General features: G+C 38.7%; 1 protein-coding gene and 1 long non-coding RNA gene across 2 annotated transcripts in view; both read right to left on the bottom strand.

The window, feature by feature from the left end:
• Positions 1-3500: 3500 nt before the first annotated feature.
• LOC120436400 lies at positions 3501-5962 on the bottom strand. The gene is made up of 3 exons (XR_005610388.1): positions 5932-5962; positions 5744-5809; positions 3501-3734 (listed from the first exon to the last, which is right to left on the bottom strand). It is a non-coding gene; the product is annotated as an uncharacterized LOC120436400 (long non-coding RNA).
• A 6-nt stretch (positions 5963-5968) lies between these two features.
• LOC120436399 (neuroligin-1-like) overlaps positions 5969-22578 on the bottom strand; it is a 265194-nt gene continuing 248584 nt past the window's right edge. Inside the window, exons 1-4 of the transcript XR_005610386.1 lie at positions 7258-7470; positions 6730-6780; positions 6086-6143; positions 5969-6004 (exon numbers count right to left, since the gene is read on the bottom strand). The gene's annotated coding sequence lies outside the window, so the exon portion shown is untranslated. Of the gene's footprint in view, positions 6005-6085; positions 6144-6729; positions 6781-7257 lie in introns of the transcript that reaches the window.

Below are 22578 nucleotides of genomic sequence, written 5' to 3'. Positions count from 1 at the left end.
CTCACATCCTTTGAAATAACGCTCTTATCAGGTTAAAAAACAAAAAGAAATCTCAATAGAATCAGCAGAATTGACAATAATGATTTCTGAGGCATCTTTCTTAATACAGAATCTGCACTGACACAAAAAATCAACACAAATATACAATAACTCACATTTGGTCTTTTATGGTCCAGGTTTCCACAGTTGCTGACTGTTCTACTGAACTATAATTTTACCGTAGCTCAGGTCTGTGGGAATATGCTTAAAACTACTGATATTGTTGCATTAGTGGGTCAGCATACATAGTTCCAAATTAGCCGAAGCAGCTCTACACTGTTCCAAAAAATAGTAATGTCAAAGTATCTTACTGTGCATTTTACAGTTTTGTTCTGTTCTTCTAGAATATCATTAAAGTTACATAAATAGACTGTGACTTCACATTTCAAATGTCAATTAACGTTAAATCACTGTAATGTAATAAAACATAATTTTCATGTTTATTAAATGTATCTGTCTGTACATATGCATATTTAGATTGTTAAAATACATTCACAAATGTATCATGATTTCACAAATATCTGTCCGTTATTTGAAAGATTGAACTGTTGAATTCAAATGTAATGCTATGGAAAAGTATATAACATGATTCCTATAAGCTTGTGTTACATCACATAAGTATTATTATCATTGCTATTTAGGGCGATCGTGGCTCAAGAGCTGGCAGTTCGCCTTGTGATTAGAAGGTTGCCGGTTCGAGCCCCGGCTCGGACACTCTCGGTCGTTGTGTCCTTGGTCAAGACTCTTCACCTACCGCCTAATGGTGATGGCCAGAGGGGCCGATGGTGCGATATGGCAGCCTCGCCTCTGTCCCAGGGCATGCAATCCATTATTATTTAAACCAACTGTTAACTGTATATTTCTGTACATTTAAGTATTATTATTCATATTGCCACATTCATTGACCTTGTTAATAGGTAATTTCATTGTTTAATCACGTTAAAATGTTCCTAATTTAATGTCTAAAAGCACTTGGAAAAGGCAAAATCCTATGTAAAATTAGTGGAACAAACTCTATTTTCATTACTGAAAATAACTGTATTTTTATGAGAAAGTTATTTTCTGTTATTTTACGGTAGTATTTTGGCGCCCCAGCTGCCGGAATATTACCGTTGTTTTAAGATGGTTTTTTTAACAGTGTAGTGCAGATTTTTTTTAAATTCTTCTCCAGTTTTAAGGCTGCAACCCTTCTTCAGATACTTTTGCATCCATTGAGAAATGACAAAACAAGATAAATATAACGGAATGCTCTGTTCTCATTATGTGGACCTTCTGAACTTTACTATATACTAGTAGCTCAGTGACTGGATGACAAGTAATTTTTGATCGAATACACTGCATGGCCAAACCATAACCTCAACTCATCTAGTACACTCCTCCAGTTCTGCCCTGCAGTCTATGGATGTCTTCCTAAAACAAATGGTGCAACAGCAGCTCTAAATATTTACAGTGCCTCAGCAATGCTCCATCTATATCTGTTCGTTGCTTACAACAACACTGAAGACAACGGCACGCTGAGGGCAGCCGGCTGGGGAATATGCTGATGAGGCACAAAGCATTTCTCACTGGAAATAATGAATACAGAGCTACAGGATATTCACTCATTCAACCTTTATTTAGATAGCACTCGGGGCAAACACAGAGCCAGTTCTCATTTTCAGGTGTGCCCTCCTTGCATAGTTACAAAATTGTGCATTACCAGCAAAATGGACATTGGTATTTAGCAGAGCATATTATTATATGAATAAATTTAGCATGTGATCACTGGATGATAAATAGGTAAACATATGACACAGAACAACGAAGAGATGTGTTACTTTTAAAGATAAATTTATAGCTCCATATTTCAAGAGATAAATAAAAGCCTTTTATTTCTAAATTTAGGACCAGCTGTGCTTTTATACATAACTTTACAAACATGTGCATTTCAATTTAGGCTGCACCTGATCAATCCTGGGTTTCACCTGTTACCACTAAATGCGTGACATTTTGTAAGTCACATGACAGGATATGCCAGGTAAAATGGCTTTTTAGCAAGTACCTGTGGGCTGCAAATTATTTGGCAGGCTGTGTCAAATTTGCTATGTATATTAAATCCTTTTTACTAACTGTAGCATTATGCTCTTTTAAGAGGAAAAGTGAGAAATTACATGGGAAGAAAAGAAGTAAAAAAATAATTTGATGGTTTTCAAGTTGAATAATTGGCTTTTCAGCCCACCTGAGAGCAAGAGAAGAAGGTGAACACAAAATACAAGCATGCATATCAACTTATATTCCTGTTATGGGTGAGGTTTTAGCAAGAAGCTGCCTATCCAGTGAACCCTACTTTAGTGCCATACTATCCTTGGCCATCCAGTATTCACTGTTTACTCTGCTTTGTACCTGGCAGCTGAATAAAGTAATGAAGTACATCTGAAAAAAGGGATTAAAGAGACTAAAATGGTTCGCTTATAACAATTTATCAAATAGGATCTGTATTTTTCATGCTTGAGATATTGCAGATTTAAATTTCACACAATTCATTTAGGCCAGGCAGATAGCTGTTTTATATGGCTAACCGATAAAAAACATGAAATGATATTAGCCAGAAACTTCCCCATGAGAACTTTTACAGACATGCAAAATAAATAAATTAGTCATTTTATCGTTTTAAACTGCTAATACATTTTCAAAGCAGCTGTGTGCTTGTGTGTGTAGATGCTTTTGTGTGTCTGAATTTGCATTTAGAAGAGACACCTTATCTTCAGTAAAGTGACACCACAAAAGCAAGAGGTCCATTTAAATATTACAACTAGAGAGAGAACGAGACAAGGCAGCCGAACACACCTACAGCGAGAGGGGTGTGTGTGTGTGTGTGTGTGTGTGTGTGTGTGTGTGTGTGTGTGTGTGTGTGTGTGACTGATCAAAATTATCAGCTGCAAGTAGAAATATGAAGCAGCTTTCAGAGCGGTAACAAGGAGTAACTGAATATGAAGCAATTAGTGTAATCCTATAAAAATACTAAACCTAAGGTGACCAAATACTTTACATACAGCCTTTTAGAACACACACACACACACACACACACACACACACACACATTCCTGTCTTGCATGCCGACTGAGGACCAGGTAAATGCACTATCAAAGTGAGGACCACCATTTCTGGTACACTTGCAGTCAAATCTTTGCCATTTTTGAACACTGGGTGGCTCTCTGACACCAAAAATCACCTCAAAATCTTAAAACACTCAAGTAGAAAAAAAACTTATTTTACTATTAGAATGAGGACATGGCCATAGGGTGCTATTCGGGTGATTTTTCACCAGGGGGTGCTTTTGAGTTTGTTTCTGTCTCTACAATTTTTTTTTCTTTTTCCAGTTACTCTCTTCTATTTTCTATTTTAGTGCAACCAAATAATGTGTAAGTTGAACAATTTGAAATTTACACATAAACAGAATACCAAATAACTTCCCAGAAAGCTGCAACAAAAGCAAACTCCATTTATTACACAATGGAACATCAATTCCAGAAGGGTAACGGTTGTTAGGTCAGCAATTGTTAAGTCTCATGACTTACACCAACAAAGTGATCATTAAGTACTTGATTTGTTTGTATGCCTGCCAAAACGACAAATCAGAAAAGCTGATAACCGTCTTTGTACTGCTGTTTTCTCCACTCCACTCCACGGCCTCTTGACCTTCACAGAGGGTTTCTCTACAAATAACACAAAACACAATGTGGACGGTTAACTTTACAACATATATGAAACTGTAGATTTTATTAGAAACTGGGTTCTGCTTGTATATATTTACAGGAAATGCCTAACCCAACTGTAGGCTGAACGGTTTACTCAAAAATTTGTACCCAAGATATGTAGTAAGCACTTTAAAATTTAGTATTTTGAAGATTACAGAAACATGGGATCAATTATTGAGTAATGTACTTACAAAATGAAACAACAGCCAATTGAGTCTGATCCATTTTGTTTTCACAGCTACTTATTGCATTTAGGCAAATCAGATACTAACTAGTTACTGCTGGTAAAATAATTCACCATAAAACTATTTTTGTGAAAAAAAATAAAAAAACTGTCAGACTTTAATAATTTGCAATTGTCTTAAATAAGGCAAATATTATAATATCTGATCAATCATGATTATTGAGAAGTGTACTGAAACAGGCTGGTTTTTCAAAAGAAGATAAAACTATAATATTGAAAAAATATGAAGTATCTAAAGTATTTGAAGCCTAATCCTGAAAGTAGAGATAGTATCTGTCTCCTGAATCCAAACTAAGCTGGTTCCACAGAAGAGGGGCCTGAAAACTGAAGGCTCTCCCTCCCATTATACTTACTCTAGGAACAACAAGTAAGCCTGAAGTGCGAGAGTGAAGTGCTTTAATAGGGTGATATGGTACTACAAGGTCATTGAGGTCATTGATTATTTAAGACCTTGTATGTGAGGAGCAGGATTTTGAATTCAATTCTGGATTTAACAGGAAGCCAATGAAGGAAGCCAATACAGGAGAAATCTGCTCTCTCTTTCTAGTCCCTGTCAGTACTCTTGCTGCAGCATTTTGGATTAACTGAAGACTTTCAGGGAGTTTTAGGACTTCCTGATAATAATGAATTACAGTAGTCCAGCCTGGAAGTAATAAATGCATGAACTAGTTTTTCAGCATCACTCCGAGACAGGATATTTCTAATTTTAGAGATATTACACAAATGGAAGAAAGCAGTCTTACATATTTGTTTAATATGTGCTTTGAAGAACATATCCTGGTCAAAAATGACTCAAGGTTCCTCACAGTGTTACTGGAGGCCAAGGTAATGCCATCCAGAGTAAGAATCTGGTTAGATAGCATATTTCTAAGATTTTCAGGGCCGAGTAAAATAACCTCAGTTTTATCTGAATTAAGAAGCAGAAAATAAGAGGCCATCCAGGTCTTTGTGTCTTCAAGGCATTCCTATAGTTTATCTAACCATGAAACAGGAAGCGATACCATACCGCTGAGCCAACACCAAATGAGGTAAATCATGGGACCTTTAACGGAAATTTTCTTTCACAATATTATAAGACATTTTCAGACTGTATTTTCCTTTGTTTTCATTTCAGACGTTTTAAATGACCTGCAGAACGCTGCCATGTGTATTGTAGTGTTGTTCTTGCAACACAGCAGGTTAAATTAGTCCCTTACCAGAATAGGTAGCCTAACTAATCATAGATGTAACAATGAATGTGAAGCATTAATTCTTTCAGCTGCACCCTTTAGGGGTCGCCACAGCGGATCATCTGCCTCCATCTCACCCTATCCTGGTCACTCCCAATGAAAACCTGCAGCTCAGCCTCCTGTCTTTTGTTAGAGCCATTATCTCCAAATCATACATCATAGCTTGCCTCACTACCGTCTTGTAAAGCTTACCTTTCGCTCTTGCTGCTTTATTCTGTCACACATCACCCCTGACACCCATCTCCACCCACTCCACCTTGCCTGCATTCTCCTCTTCAACTCAATGTGAAGCGATATTTAAATATTTTTATTAATTTATGTCTACTTGCCAATGAAATAATTCTGGATCAATATTATCAAGAGTTTTGTCTTTGTGTAGGCATATATTCTGCCACAGAGGACAAAACTATAAGGAAATAAAGTCATGTCTACAACCTGATTCATATACTGCAAACAGAAAATTTTAAATACATTTAAAGCTTAAAACATCTCACCCTTTGCTTTGGCCACTTTGGTTTTTCCCCTTTTCCTCAGAGCCAGTCTTGCTTCCTTGCTCTCTTCTAAAACAGAAACAGACAAACAATGGTAGCTGTTATTGTACAAAGCAGATTGTACAGGAATAGAATTTGAGTAGAATACACACAACAGTGTCACTACATGTCAGACAAATGCTTAAACTCACCATCTACATCTGAACTCTCTTCGCTGGTGTGTGCTCGGTCTCTTTTGATAGGAGAAATGCTGAGAACTTCCACCTGAAAAAGAGAAACATTCATATGCCACATCTTCCTAATTCACTGAGTTTTTGTACTGAATGACTCTGTAAAAAACCTGACCTTCATCCATCTCAGTGCCTCCTCCTTTTTCATTTCTCTGGGGGACACGGAGTAGCTGCTATGTCAAATATTAGCCATCAGGAGTCACAAAAAACTTCAAACACAAACAGTATTGTTGACAAATATGACAAACAAAAAAAAAAAAAAAGATGCAACGACAACGTGCAAAGGAGCTATCTCAACTTCTCCAAGTGTCACTATGTCATCCTAGAAATGAAATTACTCTTCTTTAGTTAAGATAAAAAAAAAAAAATGCTGCACTGGACAAATGTAACAGTTTTTAATTTAGAATCTGGGTCGTGGTGATAAAACCACAGATCTCTGAGATGTCCTTTTTTCATGTGTTGTGAGTCTAGTTCTTGCTGTAATAAAAGAGCTCACTATAGAGTGAGTGTACATGATCAAGTGTTATCTGTTGTATAGATTACTGAGCACTGAACTAGGCCAACAGTGTGTTTCTTTGGCTGTAACATGCCACCCAGTTCATTTTACCATTAGGAACCCAAGCTAACAGGTTAACGTCACTCTCTAATATTAGTCAATGTCACATACATAACTTGCAGTTGCATAGCAGATTATCACAAACGCAGCTTATTCATGAGGCAGTATACCAACAGCTGTACTAGTGAGCAGGTAACACTTACCACCACTATCAGAACAGCCGTCATCGCTGCATGCGAGGGCCACATTATCATCTGCAATGTAAATATTGAAAGGATGCAATTATATGTGGACATTTTTATGAAGAGAGAAGTCTATAACATGACATTACTGTAAAATGTATAACCTAAGCTAATTGCTATTGTCATGAGCTTTAACCTCCTATGACCTGAACTCTTTCATGGCATTTTTAATTTCTCTTTGCTATTTGGGCTGACTGGAACCTGATGTAAAAACAAAGAATTATCTGAATTTTTTTACCTCTCTTGTTTCTGAGAACAATGAGATCCACATATGTGGGCATTTGTTTTAAATTTTGATAGAACAGTGGCAGTATAATGTCCTCGTAACTGGATATCCCTCCCTTGTAGAGCAAAGTTTAGTATTTTGGTCGAGACAACCCAAAATGTGATGTCCACATATGTGGACCCCAGGTCCTAGGAGGTTAAAATACACAACACTAACAATGCACCATAAAACAACAAGCAGGAGATCATGAATAGAAGACTAACCTTATTTTAAAACCCGTGTCCATTTAAATTTAAGATGATGCCAGTCAGGATTCAGTTTCAGGTCCTCTAGTAAGGAATTCTACATGTTCTCTCCTGAACCAGAAAAGCTGTTTCTCCAAACAGGGATTTAAGTGACATCAGCTTCCAGCTGGAAGCTAATGAAGCCAAAAACTAAATACGACCATAAGATCACTGAGCATGTGGGAAACCTGATTAATAAGCATTTTTAAATTTGTTTAGAAAAATACATTTATTAAAATAATCAACCAAAAATTTCTTTAAAACATACCACTGCTGTGATGCTGACTTTGTCTTATTGCTTGATTATATACCATGAGATGGTGCTTGTAAACACACGTTATACATGAAATTAAATGTAAAATAAATTCTCAGTGGATAAAACTACCTGTTGCATAAATAAATTGAATAAATCCAAATAAATTTGTCATTTGAAAATCTGCTCACCATTTCAACCTGCTTAATAACATAATGTTTCACATGTGAAAAGATACATTTTAAAGTTATAAGACTTCATTGAGCTCGTGTATTGCAGGCTGTAAGTAAAATAAGATGTTATGGCATGACCGTGGTATCAGACTGCAGAGGACTGCACAGGTCTGCAATGTGGACACAGGCTGCAAACAAAAGTTACGTTCAACAACTTTCTGTCTTTATTCAAACCTTCATATTCATCCACCTCTGTCCTGTTTCTTTTGTCTGTTTGGGATTGTTTCTCATATCTGGCTTACGTCATTTATATTATAAAATGCTGAGTTTCAACCATGTGTTGTCCTTGTGCCATTTTCAGGTACAGAGACTTCAAATGATTTTCTGATCAATGCCTATTTTATTTACATTTTATGCAGAACATGGGGCTGATGTGACACACATTAGTATTGTTCTAGCAGCAGTTGTTCGTATTAAGAGCAACAAAGAATCACATTTAGAAAACAATCACATCTGATCTAGGAATCACCTGTTCCCACCTTAACTGATAATGATTCTTAATGCATATTATAGTTTGTAGTATGTGTTGTTTGGTCTGTTGTTTGACACTCCTACGTACGATTCAGTAAAGATTAAAGACTACATGTTCAAATATTCGATAAGAAGGCACATACCTGTGTTTGGCTTGCTGCCGTGGCTTCCTTGACCTAATACCAAAGAAAAAGTCAAAGTTACTTCTCAGTTACATTTAAATAATCCAGTTACAGTCAATAATGACTTGGAGGTGATACAGTACAACTGCACCAACAGTTTTGATGCAGCCCATTACCCATGTGTAACACATAACTGGACTACACTGTGCTCCCCACCGTTTCCACCTCATTTTTCTTTTCATTCATTTACAGTAGCTCACCTCAATAAATCTACAGGTGTCTTAGCAGTGAGCGCTCATGCTGGTGAACCTGCTTTACAAACTGTGACCTACAACTCTATCAAATTTAACGTAAAACAAAACGAAAAAAAAACATGGAGCATCACAACGTTTCACCCGTTTTAGATATAGTAGTATTAGGCATTTAAAAACAGTGTGTCATATAGGAAAGCTTATATGCCTTCTGATGGCTACACTGTTAGAGTGACATCATTTCCTTTTTTAACATACTTTTATTAATAACTCTCTGTACATAAAACAATATTAGGACAGAATGTTATTGTTGCCTCCAAGGTGAGTCTTATTATAACACTAAAACATAGCAGCCAAAGAGACAACACATAAACACACTTTCAATTGTTGGTAGGCACAATTATAACACACTATACAAAGGCTTACATTTTGTATAAGCATATACATTATTTGCTTTGAATAGCCAAATTAATACTACATGACAGCCTTGATGTTCCACAGAAAAACACTGTCTGAAGCCCACTTTAGCAGCAGAGCGCCAGGCCTTCTGTCCAGTTATGTTTGACAGTGAAAATCAAATGTGAGGAATAAGACAAACGAGGCTAAACAGAGCACGCTGCTCAGCTGGGTCATGCTGATGTGCGGCTAGCCAGTAGATATACTGGACGGACAGACGCCGCTCACTGAAACGTCGACACCACCATAAAACTCCATGTTGGCGTAAACACGTGGGAACGTTTATATATGACGGATAAAGGAGGACAATGATTTCAGTCATTTTGGATTGTAAACACTAAGACAACGAAAGTTGAAGCATTGCTACATGCATGCGTCACACTTCAGTCATTTCCTTTACATATTTTGAAATGCTAACTTGATAGATGTTATAGCTGGGCGACTGAGGTTGGGTTTTAACAAAGGATGAAAGCGTTCGGAATAAAAGTGCCTTTTGACTAACTGTAGGCTAAAATTGTGACTTAAAAAGAAGGGGAAAAAACCCAGTCAAGCTATAAAATGCCTTAAAGAGATACCCTAAATAAAATGGTACAAACCACAGTTTGGCCGCTTGTTTTTTTTAAGCGTACATTTTTCCCTTTTAAACTGAAAACCAGATCCAATAATAATTTCTTACGTTAATTTTATATTTCTAAGAGCGAGACTGAAGAGAAATACAGATAGAAAATGCCAGGAATTGAGGGGAGGGACGGTAGGTTTGGCATAAAAGTTAGTGTTAAATATATCACGAAGGAATCGGATTTTGTTCCTATGTTCAATTATAAGAAAAATTATGCATAGTTAATTGTAATCAAATATAGATTGAGACGAACTTTATGCATTGTTCAATTAAAAAAGTATATTTATTGGCGTGTCATTAAGTTTAAAAAAAAATTAAACTTAATGTAAGATACCTTTTCTTTTGTTTCTTAGAAAGACAGCATTTGCACAGTTTTCATATAGCAAAAATGTGAAATCTTACCTGCAGAAAGCTTGCTTTGCAGTCTTCAGAGCTCCACTTAAGCGGCTACTCCGACTGTGGACTGAATGACGTCACATGCCCTGCAAAAGTTTGCAAGCTGCAGTGCAGGTGCGCGGGGGGAGGGGGAGGGTCACTGATGGAGCAGCAGAGAGAGCCAAAGTTTTCTCCTCAGCTCTGACTCTCAAACCTGATTTACAGGCTACAATATATGAAATAAAGGAAGTGTGACATTTATTTTAACTACAGTTTAGTACACATTATGAAATAACAAAAGAAAATTTATCTAAAGTAAGACTTAGTTTTACAGTCTAATTTAAATTTATATATATCAGTAGTGGAAAGAGCCATTACCATATTATTTATTTATTTTACACACACACACTAAACAGCTATATTAGGTACATCTTGCTAGTCCTGGTTTGGACTCTCTTTGCCTTCAGACCTGCCAAAGTGCTGAAACATTCGCCCGCCCTCCCCACTGCAGCAGCTATGGGGAGGTGCAGGGCATCAGTTGTTGGGAGCAGAGTGAGCTACAATTCTCTGCTCAGCTCTGGCTCAGGCTTATTATACAGGCCTGAACACATGAAACAAAGGAACCCTGACATGTTTTACTACAATTTAGTACACATTATAAAAGCACATACTAAGATTTATCTAAAGTAAGATTTAAATTTACAGCCTAATTTTACTTTATATACATCAGTAGTGGAAAAGTACTTAGTATTTATCTAAAAGTATTATTACCACATGGAAAAAAAAATACATATATACACACACAATGGACTCATTGCGAGCCCTTGAGGAGGTGAAATGATGCAATTTAATGCAAAATACGTATTTCATCTGCTATGATGGGAAAGCCAGATATTTCATAGATGAAACTTTGAAATATCTGGCTTTTGATGATGATCAAACATAATTTTTTCTGTATAAGCATTTTATAGTAGCTTAGTGTAACTAGTTTAAAAATAATGACAGAAGGCTGTGGACAGTTATGTTCTTTCTGAATGGAAAACAGAAATACGCATAAGATGCTGAGCACTTGTTGGCCCTTTTGCCTTTGCTCTGTGCTCCGTCTCATCCCAAAACATCTCCAATGGGATTGGGTTAGGTGACTGTGGAGGCCATCTGGTAGGCACTCCATCACTCTCCTTCTGGGCCACAGAGCCCTTACATAGTCTGGAGGTGTGTTTGGGGTCATTGTCCCGTTGAAAAATAAATGATGGTCCAACTAAACACAGACCAGACAGGATGGCATGTCACTGCAGGATGCTGTGGCAGCCATGCTGGTACAGTGTGCTTTCAGTTTTGAATGACTCAAAGCCCAGCAAAGCCCCCCCACACCGTCACACCAACTCCTCGATGCTTCACAGTGGGGACCACACATGCCGAGACCATCCATTCACCTTTTCTGTGTCGCACAAAGACATGGCAGGTAGAACCAAAGTTGGACTCATCAGACCAAAGCACAGATGTCCACTGGTCTAATGTCCATTCCTTGTGATTCTGGTGACTCGGATGAATGTATCCTCAGCAGCAGAGGGAACTCTTGCTCTTCCTTTCCTGGGGCGGGCCTCATGTGAGACAGTTTTGTTGTAGTGCTTGATGTTTTGTGCGACTGCACTTGGGGACACATTCAAAGTTTTACCATTTTTCCAGATTGACTGACCTTCAGTTCTTAAAGTAATGATGGACTGTAGTTTCTCTTTACTTAGCTGATTGGTTGTTGCCATAATATGAATTTTAACAGTAGTCAAATAGGGCTGTCAGCTGTGCACCAACCTGACTTCTGGACAACACAACTGATGGCCCAAACCCCATAAAGACAGAAAGAAATTCCACAAATGAACCCTGACAAAGGTACACCTGTGAGGTTACACCATTTCAGGTAACTACATCATGAAGCTCAGTGAGAGAAGGCCAAAGGTTTGCAGCGCTGTCAACAAAGCAAAGGGTGGAATCTAAAATATAAAACATATTTAGAGTTACATATCAGCTATCTCTTTGCTATATAATTCCATATATATTGCTTCATATATTTGATGTCTTCAGTTTGTATGTACAATGTAGAAAGTAGTAAAAACAAACAAACATTAAGTCAAAAGGTGTCCAAATTTTTGACTGATAGTGTATGGGGGTGGAGTTGGGAGTGTACTCCAAAGCCCAGATAAACAGAGAGGGCTGTTTCACGAATGACATCTGGTGTATTTCCATATCAGATCAGTCGGAACCTGGGTTAACAATTACTGCCTCCTGTGCTATTGGCCAACAGAGAGCCGATGGAAACTGTGCTACTATTCAAGACAAAGGAAGAGGAAAGGGAGAAGCGTGTTAGGAATCGAAGAGAAGGACAGGCAGGAGTGTGGAGGTACTATGACTGGCAAAGGAGAGAGCTGGCTGATATGAATGGAGAGAAGGAAGGTAGATTTACTGTGTGTGCAGGAGACCAGGTTGAAGGTTGGATGTCAGTTAGAAGAGAAAGAGGAATTCTGCAGTTGGTTTGATAAAGTGGTAGAGAGTGTTGATTGGAGCAGACTTCAGTAGCCATGTAGGTGAAGGAAGAGAGATAATGAGGAGGTGTTAGATAGGTATGGTGTTAAGCAGAGAAATGCAGAAGGTCAAAATTAGGAAGATAGAAATGGCTGGGGTGAACTCATACTTAAAGAAGAAGGAGGAACATAAGGTGACGTAGAAGAGTGGAAGAAAGTGTACACAGGTGGCTTACATCCTAAACAAAAGGGTCAGTCTGAAAGAGATAGGAAACTGCAAGGTGGTGTCAGGAGAGAATGTAGCCATGCAGCATTGGACACTAGTCTGTAGGATGACTTTGGACGTCAACAAGAGGAAGAGAGTGACGGCAGAGACAAGAACTAAATGGTGGAAGCTGAAGAAGGAAGACTGTTGTGCAGTTGTTAGTTCAGGGAGGAGTAGAGACATTCTCTGGGTGGAAGGAAGAGTTACCAGATGACTGGAAAAATACAACTGAAATGGTGAGAGAAAGGCAAAGAAGGTGTTTGGTGTATCTTTTGGAGAGAGAAAAGAGGACAAGGAGACTTGGTGGTGGATTGGACACTTTCCTGTAGTTCCTCAAAGGAATAGCTAAGAGAAAGTGCGATAGTCAGGAGATGGAGAAAGTAGACAGGAATACTGGGAGGCCAGGCCTACTGCAAAGATAGAGGTGGCAAAGGAAAAAGCTTATACTGAGATGTATGTGAGGCTGGGCACTAAGGAAGGAGAACAGTACTTGTATCAATTAGCTAGACAGAGATTGAGCTGAAAAGGATGTGCAGCAGGTTAGAGTGACTAAGGATAAAGATGGTGAAGAGAGTGTGTTGAGAAGATGGAAGTATTCTCTCATTGTCTTTATTAATGAAGACAATAATGAAGACAGAAAATGAGGACAGAGGAAAGTTGGTGAATCAGGAAGTGCAGGGGATTAGTAAGGAGGAAGTGAAGGCAGCTATGAAGAGAGGAAAGGCAGTTGGTCCACATGACATATCTGTGGCAGTATGGAGATGTTGAGGAGAGAGGACTTTTTAACCAGATTGTTTAACACAAGTTTGGAGAGTGAGGAATGAATAAGTGTACTGGTACCAGTTTTCAAGACCAAGGGTGATATGCAGAGCTGTAGTAACTACAGAGGATAAAGCTGATGAGACACACCAAGAAAGAGTTGTTGAAGCTAGGTTAAGAAGAGAGGTGATGATCAATGAGCAGCAGTATGGCTTCTCACTGAAAAAGAGCAGTGCAGATGTGATGTTTGCTTTGAGTGTGTTGATGCAGAAGTATAGTGAAGGTCAGAAAGAGTTGCACTGTGTCTTTGTGGATCTGGCAAAAGAATATGATGGGATGCTAAGAGAGGAACTGTGGTACTGCATGAGGTAAGTCAGGATGTGAGGGTGGTGCAGGACATGTATGAGGACGGTGAGGCAGTGGTGAGGTTGCAATAGGAGGGACAGATGTGTTCAAGGTGAGGGTGGGATTACATCAGGGATCTGGAGTCAGCAGGAGGGACAGGAAACAGAAATGAGTATACAAGAAGGACAGCTCATGCTGAATGGTATGGTGTTCCTTCTTCCTGATATTGCTGTCAGTCGGAACCGCTACATCGATCACTACAGCCGTCTTCTTCTGTTTGTCTACCACCACTATGTCCGGTTGGTTAGCCACCACCATTTTGTCCGTCTGTCTCTGGAAGTCCCACAGGATCTTAGCTTGGTCATTCTCCATCACCCTTGGGGAATCCCCATTTTGACCTCTGGACTTCCAGGTTATACTCGGCACAGATGTTCCTGTACACTATGCCGGCCACTTGGTTATGGCGTTCCATGTATGCCTTGCCTGCTAGCATTTTGCACCCTGCTGTTATGTGCTGGATTGTCTCAGGGGCATCTTTACACAGCTTGCACCTGGGGTCTTGCCTGGTGTGATAGACCCCAGCCTCGATGGATCTTGTGCTCAGTGCTTGTTCCTGTGCTGCCATGATTAGTGCCTCCGTGCTGTCTTTCAGTCCAGCTTTGTCCAGCCACTGGTAGGATTTTTGGATATCAACCACCTCCTCTATCTGCCGGTGGTACATACCGTGCAGGGGCCTGTCCTTCCATGATGGTTCCTCGCCTTCCTCCTCTTTCTTGGGTTTCTGCTGCCTGAGGTATTCACTGAGCACGCTGTCAGTTGGGGCCATCTTCGTGATGTATTCGTGGATGTTTCTTGTCTCATCCTGGACTGTGGTGCTGACACTCACCAGTCCCTCGCCCCTTCCTTGCGCTTAGCGGGTCAGGACTGTTTGGGTTTGTTTGACAGCTACGTAATGTTGTTCCAGGCGGCAGCGATACGGTTGCCATGGTTACAGGTGACGCGCTCTCTCTCTCTGCGTGTTTCCTGGGTGAGAGAGCGCTTTTTGTTGTTGTGCTAAGCTAAAAGGCAGAATGCTACAGGCATGGCCCTAAAGAATGTAGCCTCATGGGCAGTGTAGTCCGTGCTGCAGCGAGAATGGACTACCATACACGTTATGTGTCTGTGAGCGAGGGAGGAGAGAAAGGAAAAGTCCGAGCTGTCACGGAGCAAAAAGCGGAGCTGGAAGCATGTAAATATAATAATAACCACTGCAGCCAAGAAGAGTGCCTGACGAGCCCAGCTGTAAGTAAGCTATTAAGACTCAACTGTACACTGTGTTCATGTTTTCCTCCGGAAAAAATAAGTTCCGTTGGAGCAGCCTTTCAACGCCTCTCTCTGTCTCTGGCAAGCAAAGTTGACCCAGACAACAAAGTAAAGCTAGTTTTCGCTACCAGCCCAACACGGAACCCACCGTATTAGCCAGAGGTCCCTTTACTACGGTTCGAGCCTCGGACCTTCGGTAACAGTAATAAATCACAGCAATAGTACATTCACGTAGTTGTAAACAGCACGATAATATATTAAGTAATCCAAAGTATTCAGAATACATTACTCTCATTGAGTAACGTAACGGAATACGTTACAGAATACATTTTGGGGCATGTATTCAGTATTCTGTAATGGAATACATTTTAAAAGTAACCTTCCCAACACTGTATATATATATCTCTATATCTCTCTATATCTCTCTATATCTCTCTCTCTCTCTCTCTCTATATATATATATATCTCTCTATCTCTCTCTCTCTCCATATATATATATATATCTCTATATCTCTCTCTCTCTATATATCTCTATATATCTCTATATCTCTATATATCTCTATATCTCTATATATCTCTATATCTCTATATATCTCTAATCTCTATATCTCTATATATCTCTAATCTATATATCTATATATATATCTCTATATATCTCTATATATATATCTATATCTCTATATATCTCTATATATATCTATATCTCTATATATCTATATCTATATATATCTCTAAATATCTCTATATATATCTCTCTATATATATCTATATCTATATATCTATATATATCTATATCTATATATATATCTATATATATGATGGATCAGGTGATCACATAATATGTAATGTGATCACCTGGTCCACCATAGAGATCATAGAGGTCCTCTTTTGGATTGAGATCTGATGACTGTAGAGGCCATTTGAGTACAGTGAACTGAACTGTTATATTTAAGAGTGCAATTTGACATCATTTGAGCTTCTTGACACTGGTTATTATCCTCCTGGAAGCAGCCATAATGAAATGGGCACTTCTGATGGATGGGACATATTTAATTTTTACAAAGTATTAAAGAACACATAAGTCAATATTATATTGCATTACAGATTATATATTAATGGTAGATTTTCACTAATAGAAGCTTACAGTAGAGGAACCAGCTTTTAATATAAAAGGGAACACAGGAATATATGTATCCTTTGTACAGAAGCCCATCCTTTCATATAATCTATCAAAATTCACCAGTATGATTTATAATAGTTTGAAAAATACTTGAAACAAAACTACAGTTTCTTGCACATTGTCTATACAGTGTGTTATGTAGACACAATTTGTAGCTCACTACTAAAGCAGGGTCAAGGTAGTTTTTCAGATTCAGTCTCCTATTTGTGGAGATAATTTGGTAAAATATGCTGGTAACACTAAATGGAAAGCAGCCCCTCAAGACCTTAAATGATTTTTTTTAAACTGAATAGTCTAAAAAAGTTACTGATATGCCATTTCTATAGGAGAGATACAAGTATGGTTTAAAAAGAGAAGCCTAAAATGAGAACCAGAAGGCAGAAATGATGAGCTGCATTAATAATTTCTAAACCTGTCTGACATTAACTGATGAAACCCATGTTAACTAGCACACTGTTTAGTTTACATTGAAAATCCAGTCGTAATTTTTCAGGAACTGAAGCACTGTCTCATAGCCCAGTTTAGGCCAGTACATATTCAATATTTCTATTTCAGCATTTAATTTCAAAAACTGTATTGGTGTGCTTTCCAATTTGGGTAGACCAAGACCAGATATTAAAAGTAAGACATAATAATATGTTTAACTTACCTTGTAGGGTCTTTACCCTAAAGTATAAAGTGCCCTCAGGTGACCTTTGTTGTGATTTGGTGCTATATAAATAAAATTGAATTGAACTTGAAGGCGATAGAGCACTATTTATTTCTCCTTCATTAGATAAACTGTCATTATCTTCATTTGTAGTTATAGTAGCTTGGGGGCAGTGAATGGGCAAAGACAGTAGTTGGCAGTAGAGTGCAAAAAAGTGCTTGGGTGCAGTGACTGTCCAAAAGCAGTAGGGGCAGTAGAGAGTAAAAAGGACTTGGGTGCAGTGACTATCCACAACCAAAAGGGGCAAAAGGGCAGTAGGGAGCAAAAAGGCTCAGGAGCAGTGATTTTTCATAACCACTAGTAGCCAGTAGAGAGCAAAAGTGTGTGTATGAAAAGAATAGCAGTGTGTATAGAAGTGTGTATTTTTTCTCGTATTTCTATTTTTCCGAGGACCTCGCTCAAACTTTGAGAGAAGCATAAAAATGGCCTCTAGAAGGCATTACAGTGAAAAACAAGTGAGGACCATATTAAATGTCCTCACTTTCGCAAAAGGTCCTCACTCGTAAGGTCTTAAACCCACGATGGTCCTCGCAAGTATAGAAGAACAGACACACACACACACACACACACACACACACACACACAGAGAAGTTGGTTCACATAGGATGTCAAAGGCTGTGAGTCTACGGTGTCATTTTATGGTAAACTCTCTAATCATCGTCTGTCCATCACCTTCTATCTTGATATGTTAATCTAGCGTCTCCGTTTCCTTGTCTAGTAAATCCTCTCCTCCCTTTCCTCCCTGCCTTTCTCCTTCCTCCTTTCACAAATCAAATTACACTCTCGACTTCAAAAATGAAATGAGCCACCGTTCATATTTCTTGTTCTGCACAAACACAAACACGTGTTAATTTGTGTCGCTGCCCTAACAGATTTGCCTGCAGGACAAGCTGGTATAGATTACCTCCTTCTGCAGGGTTGAAGGCAATGAGGGAGTAGGGAGGACTTCTCTGTGTGGGTGTGGATGTGATTAAACTGTTACTCAAGCTATTCCGGCTTTGTGGACTGAATGCATAATACCCCCTAATTAGGAATGTAAAGACAAAAAATGGCTGGACCTGCCACATTATGAAGTTTTGTACTCCAGAATACACAGAACATGAGACTGGAATAGCAATACATATATAAAACTGGAAAAACTGAACTGATGGACAGACTACTACAGATTAACTAATCAAGCAAAGACACAAGCCAGAATTATTAAACGTTTTTCCAGGCGTGCCTAGGAATTACGATTGGTTTGGCTTTTGTTTGTTTGCTTCTTTATTAGCAGGATTACGCAATAAAATTATAGACACATTTACAGGAAGTCAGGGTTAACGATGAGCATAAACTTTTTGTCAAGACATTTTAAATTGTATATTTAAATACATATTAAACTGACAGAACCATGACCCATGGGAATCACATTATTATGGCGCAACCAATATAACAACATCACATCTTTATACAAGCTGTATATAGAAAGACATTTTTGTGCATATAAAATATTTGAAATTATGACAGATTTATTTGTGCACTGGTTGGCCAATTTACCCATAATTACCATTTGACCCATGCAAGGAAAAAGGTAAGCAATGAAGGAATTTTCCAGTTGGACTTTACTTTATCCACAGATTTGGTATAACAGCTTTCTGTCTGAGATTATTTTTACTACAAAGACAGCACTTGTTTATGATTTGAATGGCTTTTGGGTTTCAATGTAACATTAAAAGTGCTGTTTGCAAAAAGAGAGTTTAATCTAGATAGTTTACCATCTGGCAAGCAGAGAGAAAGAGAAAGAGCATTTACTAGTAAATTTTATTACTCCTAGGCTTGGTGGAGACGTAAAGATTCTGTAAAGATTTTTTTTAATTATTTTTTGCGGGGGGGGGGGGGGGTAAATATTGTTAAAATTTCTAGTTTATACATGTTGCAGCTCCACATTTGCTTGGTAAGTGAAAAGTTGCTTGTTTGATTCCAAACACAAACCTACATCCCCTTTGTCAGGAAGGGTAATTGATATAAAACACAGCCAAGTGTGGGTGGGCTGCCAACCATTCTAACAAGGAAACAGCTGACAGTAACACATACACCATTTGCCAAAAATATGCGTTCATCTGCCTTCACACACATGACCTTGAGTCAACTCATTCTTAATTCATAGGGTTTAAAGCGATGTCAGGCCATCCTTTCAGCTATAACAGCTTCAAGCATTCTGGGAAGGCTTTCCAAAAGGTTTAGGAGTGTGTTTATGGGAATTTATGACCATTCTTCCACAAACGCATTGGTGAGGTCGGACACTGAAGCTGGACGAGATCGCCTGGCTAAGGTCTAAGCTCTAATTCATCCCAGAGGTGTTCTATTGGATTGAGGTCAGGACTCTGTGCTGAGTTGTACCACACCAAACTTGCTCATCCATGTCTTTCTGGACCTTGCTTTGTGCACTGGTGCGCAGCCATGTTGGAACTGAAACTAAACCTTTAATTGGGACTAAGAGACTGAGCCCAGCTTCTCAAAAACAATCTCACACCATAATCCTGCCTCCACCAAACTTTACACTTGGCACAATGCAGTCAGACATGTACGGTTCTTCTGGTAACCTCCAAATCCAGACTCGTCATTTTGATAGCTTGTGGCAGAATCTCTCTATGCACTGTTCTTGATCCAATCTGAAGGCCACATGACATTTGCAACTCTGTAGCGAATAACTCTGCAGAATGTTGGCGCCACTTTGCGCCTCAGCATCCGCTGACCTCTCTCTGTGATTTAATGCACCAACTGTACCACTTTTTTGGGGTACATAAAATATGAGCATGCATTAAATTATGTATTATTAGAGAAAAATAATTGAAAACTGAATACATAAAGCTGCACAAGAGTAAAATAACAATGAAAGACAAAATGTAAAAAAGAGACAAAGCGTAGCAGGAGGAGAAGATGTGAGGTTTCGCTCTAGGACAGAAATGGATGCACACTTCTACAGGCACAAAAGTACTGTGTGTGCGTGTGTATGTGTATGCATGCATGCATGTGTTGAGTCCTGATGTGAATAGGTAAGCAGCTTCCTTTCTTAGCACAGGAACATTATTAGCATACAAGTAGAAGTGCACCCAAGAGAATGAGAGATGAAAACAGAGTGGGGAAAAAAAAAAATCTAACGGACAGAAAGCGCGACATTTTAGTGAGGGAGCAGAGAAAGAGAGAATGAGGCATGTGAGAGGTAGATGACAATGTGAGAAGAGAGTGTGGGAGGTGCTGAAAAAGAGAAAAAACTGGAATAAAAAAGAAAAACGGAAGAAGAGGGCACTCAGAATGTAAGGTGGCATCTTAGAAAAACATAAAACCTGCATAAGAATTGAAGACAAAGATAGCTCCGACAAGTTTAGGCCTGTAGATGGATAATAAAATAAAGATGGAGGCACAAAGATGGACTGAGGGAATGAAAAAGTAATGGAGCTACTCAAGACTCCAAAGGCTTTAGTGGAGAAGATAGAGAGCCTATGGTAGCATACACTATATTTAGTAGGGTAAGATGAGGTGTGTGCACGCCTTCAAATTGTACTAATTGTGTATTAAAACTACTAAAATATTTCTCTAGTGTAATAACAGTGGCACAAATAGAGAAGTTCAAAAATAGAGAGTTCTAAAGGTAAAGAATAATTTGAATTAAACTGGGGCTGTATTTGACACGTTGCAAACGTCAGCACAGTGATATTTGCTCTTTGCACTCAACTCAAAGAAGTCTTCTTCTAAATGACTGACATAGCTGCTGAAGGAAAAAACAAAACAAAAATTATGCCGCAACACTAAAAGACCAATAAAACATACAATGTGCAGGATATATGCCATTCCAAAACAAACCCAATGTGGGATTTTTCCAACTGTTGCAGTAGTTTCACTAACATCGGTTATGTACCATCTGGAGATCATATGCTTCTACATTGATGGATTATTGAGATGCCTGTAGAGAGGAGACTGTTCACAGATCTGCGCTTCCAACACATCAGTTTTGCATGTGCACGAGCCATCTCACATGCACAATGTTAGAAAAGCTGGGATCTGCACAATCAGCCAAAAGGACAACAAAGCAGACCATGTGGCAACAGTAAAGGCAACATTTCCCTTTCTAAATATGTAGTCTGTTAAATGAACCACTGATTGGTATAAAAATGCTTGACAGCAATGCAATAACAGCAACAAGCACAACAGTAAATATCCAATCAAAGCTACATTCATAGTATATATGAGGGAGTGCTGAAAGGAGTGTAAGTGTGACTAAGCCAGTCCTCTGCCTCAAGTATGGAAATCCAACTATTTAGTACAATTGATTATAAATCCTAATTAATCACAATTCATCAATTTTTTTCTTGCTGTGAGGTAACAGTGCAAATGATGGCACTATCATGCTGCCCTAATAATAATAATAATACCAATCTTTCTTTAAATACACACTGTAAAATATCCCCTGAATGAGAAAACAAAAATGCATTAGAAACACTAAACACTATTCTTCAGATTTTACAGTCCCAAAATCCATCAGCCCACAGCACAGGAGTGTCTGAAAGCATCAAATCAGCATTCTAATGCATCCCTGGCCTTCAAAACCCCATATAGGTCAGACAGCATGCTGCTACAATCTTGAAGTGAGGTGGCTTTCAGATATACATGTCTCTTGTAAGAGCAGCTTAAGCTGCTTAGTGCTTTTATGGTGAAGGCACTCTAGTGGACTCAGAGCCATGGTACTGGGCATCGCCAGCGCCTCTCCTCTGCCATAGCAGAGAACAGAAAATACAGAACATGTTATCCATGTTATTTTTTAATAAAGTGAAGGAGGTAAATGGGAGAGAGAGAGAAAGACGGAGAAGGGAGAGAGGACAGTATTAAAGTGACACTGACCCCCTGTCTTCTGTTTCATTTTCCACCAGGTAAGAAAAATCACATTTGCATTAATTCAGAAGTTGTTGGTAAAAGTCTATTACTCAAATTTCCACTGAGGTAGTTACTAAAGTGACAGAAAGTAAGAGCATTAATCTGTATTAAGTCCGTATTTATAAAAATGACCTGGGTCTTATTGGGACGAGGACTTATTGCATGTTAAAGCCTTGGTAAAGTGTCCAGGTCTTTGGGCATGACAGAAATGAGGAGAGTGCAGCACGACCTACAGGTGAAGCTCAACAAAACTCATAAGGGAGTATGTAGAGTGGAATTTATTTTATTTTATTTTAAATCTGCATGTTTAAAGTGACAGAAAGACCACCAGAGGAAAGCCTGGGGAAAGCAAATGACCTAAACAATTTTTTCAACAGATTTAGTTCACAGCTCTAATCTCCACACCCTAACCCTCCACACACCCACACCACTGTCAGTGATTTTCCCTTTCTTCCCTGCTTAGCCCCAAGTGAACTCTATGGATCAGACCCACCTCCATCTGTGACAAACACCCTCTGCTTAACTGTAGGAGA

Source organism: Oreochromis aureus, linkage group 23 (assembly GCF_013358895.1).
Source record: "Oreochromis aureus strain Israel breed Guangdong linkage group 23, ZZ_aureus, whole genome shotgun sequence".
In the NCBI taxonomy this organism is placed as follows: Eukaryota; Metazoa; Chordata; class Actinopteri; order Cichliformes; family Cichlidae; genus Oreochromis; species Oreochromis aureus.
Note: the sequence above shows the minus strand (reverse complement) of the source record. Positions and strands in the feature narration are given on the sequence as shown.